The following is a 4,242-nucleotide window of genomic DNA, read 5'->3' as shown; positions in this document are numbered from 1 at the left end:
AGTTTATGATTCCCAACCTGAGGGTTTTGGTGTTAGTGGCAATGAGAGAAAATTATACAAGCTCAAGAATGTTCTTTATGGGCTAAAACATGCGCCACAGGCATGGTACAACAAAATTGACTCATACTTCCTGAGGAATGGATTTGAAAAAAGCGAGAATGAGCCTATGTTGTATGTAAATAAACAAGGTACAAGTGATTTTCTGGTAGTTTGTTTGTATGTGGATGACATGATCTGTATGGGGTCATGTGAAACTTTAGTTGCTGAATTTAAATCTTGCATGATGAAGGAGTTCGAAATTTCAGATTTAGGTATTTTGCAATACTTTCTTGGTCTTCAAGTGAAACAAGTAGAAGTTGGTATTTTTGTTTCTCAAACGAAGTATGCAAAATACCTCCTGTTCAAGTTCAGTATGGAAAATTGTAAAACGGCTGCCACACCCATGAATGCAAATGAAAAATTTCAGCTTGAAGATGACACATATCTCCCTGATTCTAGTCACTACAGAAGCTTGATTGGTTTGAACTACCTAACAAATACTCGTCCTGATATTATGTTTTCTGTTAGTATGTTGTCTAGGTATATGCATAGTCCTATCAAGCAACATCTTGGTGCTGCCAAAAGAGTTTTGCATTATGTTGCTGGGACAATTGACTTCGGGATTTGGTAATCCAAAGATGCAATTTCAGCTTGACAAGATACAGTGATAGTAATTGGGCAAGAAGTATAGATAACAAAAAGAGTACTTCTGGAAATGTGTTCAATTTAGGATCTTGAGCAATCTATTGGAGCTCAAAGAAGAAGGATGTGGTTGCATTATCATCATCAGAAGCAGAATATGTCGCTGTAACTTCAGTAGTTTGTCAAGCCTTATGGTTACGAAGAATGTTAGTTGATGTTTTCTATCGGCTAGAGGGTGTGATAAAAATATTTTGCGATAACAAGGCAACAATTGCAATGACAAAGAATCTGGCTTTTCACAGCAGCACAAAGCACATAGACATCCATTATCATTTCATTTGTGACCACACATCAAGAGTTGATATAGATTTGAAGTTTTGCGGTACAAGGGATCAAATTGCAAATGTTCTCACCAAGGCCCTCCTACAAGCCAAGCATGATCAATTCAGGCAGAAACTTGGAGTTTGTAATTTGAATCAAGGGGGAGTGTTAAATATTGATTCAAACATTGTTAGAGGTTCCTATTTAGTTGACAGAGTAACACATTTTTTAGGAGTCCTAGTTGAGTCAAATCATATCTGTTGTTAGCTGCTAATATTTAGCTTAGTGGATAAGATTGTGGTTAAGTTAGTGGGTCATGTTTCTCTTACGTGGTTGAGCCTTAATTTCTATTTAAAGTGTCCTATGTATTTTCTTTAAAATATCAGAAATATAATGTGAAAGTTCTCTGCAACTCTTCTTTTATCTTCTTATACATTGTTTCTTCTTTCTTTATTCTCCAACAATAAGTTCGATAATTTCTCTATTCCGTTGAAGGATTTTGGGACTGTTTCTCGGCTGTTTTATATGTATATTATTGGGAGAATTTGGGTGACCTAATAAGATGATTGTATGAAGTTTTATTGAGGTGGAAATGCAGGGTGTGGTGATATACCATTTATTTAAGCACTATACATGCTTGATTCACATCAAGTGTTTCACTATTATTTCAAGACCACATTGTGATTAGCTGCTACTATTAGGTTTACGATGTACTTATACTGCAGATTAACACCTTAAAAGAAAGGTTGAGCGGTTGTAGTTGTATTGGCCCAAAAATAAGGTATGTATGGCTACACAATCTCTTTTGCCGCTAAGGCACGAACCTTTGTCACAGTCTCTGTTATATGAGTCAATAAGATCCTAGATTACACATGTTATAAGTATTCATAAGTTGTATACACAATCTGACTATATACTGTCAAATGGCTTCAATTGTCTATTTGATCATATACTTCATTTTCTTGCATGTTCACACGTTTCAATTTACAACTTATATGTCCTTACTTGGAATGTGCACTTATCCCTAATTTGAATCTTCCCATGTGCCTCATTAGTTATTGTGTTAATGACCCTTTCAATTGATATCATTTACTTAGTATTTAATTATCATAGCACCTTATAGAGAGAGCCCTTACCTCTCCATTTGAGGAGTTATAATCTCTATTTTAAATGTCTGTATGCCTCCATTTGGGATGTCCAAATTTGTTTTAAATGAACCATGTACTAAGTAGAATCACTTGCTCATTTGTTAAACAATTTAATGGCTCATTTTCTACATGTCCTCGTGTTCTCACTTATCACATGTATTCATGGAGCATTTCTGAATATGTTTTAGCCCAAATAAGATTCATTCTGTCATATAAGTTCCTAAGTATTATTACATTGATGTTACAATTGTTTCTGTGCCTCAAGTATTTTATTCACTGGTCTATATCCCAAAGCTCAAAAGATTTATGGACAATCTAAAAGATTAAATAAATGATGTAAAGAAAGTCAGTATAATTACAAGTGGTAGCCTAGGGTTGAAAGCTACACACAGGTCAATTCCGAAAGCAAACCTCTATATTTTTCGGTGGTAGCTCAGGGGTTAAAATACCTAGCATGGGCCAATCCTAGTTGATATAATTACGGGTGGTAGCTCAAGGGTTATAATGCCTAGCATGGGCTAATCCTCATTTTTGTATATGTATGAGGATAACATCCAGGAGTCAAAATGCCTAGCATGGGTCATCCTCTTTTACCACTGATCAGTTGATCATTTATATGCCTTACAAAGATTATTAATTCAATAAGAGTAAAGAAAAGACTGTAATATACATTATTCTACAAGTGTAAGCAAAAAGGGTCTTTTATCCTTATTTATTAATTTGTTCACGATGTAAAGCATAGTAGCCCAAGTGTATAATTTTTTACTTGACCACACGATAATGAACAACCATAAGACAGTTGGAAAATGATCATATGGTGTTAGTGCATGACTTATAATTCCTCAAGATACTTACGTCTTAGTACATGTATATCTCAGTTGAGTACCTTACTGATTCTTTATCTTATGCTATCTATTGGTTACTTGTTATTTTGCCTTCTTTACATACCATTATATGCTGTATATGTACTGACATCCCTATGATTGGGGGCGTTGCATTTCCAAAAATGCAGAACGTCCCTATACTTGTCTTTTTGAAAAGTATAAATAGTTGGGAAGAGAGAGAAAGTGATATATCTTATCTCTTATCATTTTTATTTTATTTTTAGAACTCTTAGAGAGAAAAACTCTTGGGAATTGTTCTTCAATTGAGGTTTTGAATAATGCTCTTGCAATTGACAATTAGTGAGTGAATCAAAGTGGGTGTTGATTTTAATCGTTGAATTTCATCACATCCTTGGCTGCTCTCATGAAAGGTATCATCCCTGACTTTTTTATGATGGGTGGCTAAAACCCAATCTCTAGGGGTTTATTATGGGGTTGGGTATTGATTTAAATTAATGTGTATGTTGTATTACTCTATATTGTTGTTGTTGACCATGGATTTAGGATGTTATTAGGTGATTAATTTAGGGGTTAAGGTGGCCAACTTAATCCTATCTTATCCATGATTGTTAAGCATTACCGAGCAATGCAATTATACCTCTAATTGGCATCAATACACACCCCTACACTCCTAGATTTGATTACTAGTGTCCAAACTCCATTTTGTTAAGTTTGTCACTCATACTTGATATTGACATTATATGATAAATTTTGGTGGAATGATCCACCCAATTTCCTCATTGCTACTTTAGATTAGTTACATTTTAATTCATTTCTTAGATTCTTAACCTTAGACTAGTCCTTGTCGAATTCGATCCCGACTCTTAGTTGGGTACTTTATATTAACAATGATCACTTACTCTTAGATTTATTTTAAAGAGTAGTTTAAGCATTATCAAAAATGACATCACTGCCGGGTAGTAGTAACTAAGAATTAAATTTATGAATTAATTTGTATGTTCATCTACTAGTAGTTGAGAAAACTTACATTTGTTTTTGTTGTTATGTTCTAGTAGTAGGTAACACAACGTACACAAACAATGGTAATGTGTCACGACCCAAGGGTACCCCCTAGATGTAACATGGCACATAGAACCCCGAAAGGCAATATGTAAGCCACTTAGCATATCATAACATAAAGCATTAGAAAAATAAAGAGTAAAAACGCATTTCATGTCCAAAATTATCATAAAGAAAAGGGGAAGTCT

This window comes from Solanum stenotomum, chromosome 9 (genome assembly GCF_019186545.1).
Source record: "Solanum stenotomum isolate F172 chromosome 9, ASM1918654v1, whole genome shotgun sequence".
Taxonomy (NCBI): domain Eukaryota; kingdom Viridiplantae; phylum Streptophyta; class Magnoliopsida; order Solanales; family Solanaceae; genus Solanum; species Solanum stenotomum.
Note: the sequence above shows the minus strand (reverse complement) of the source record.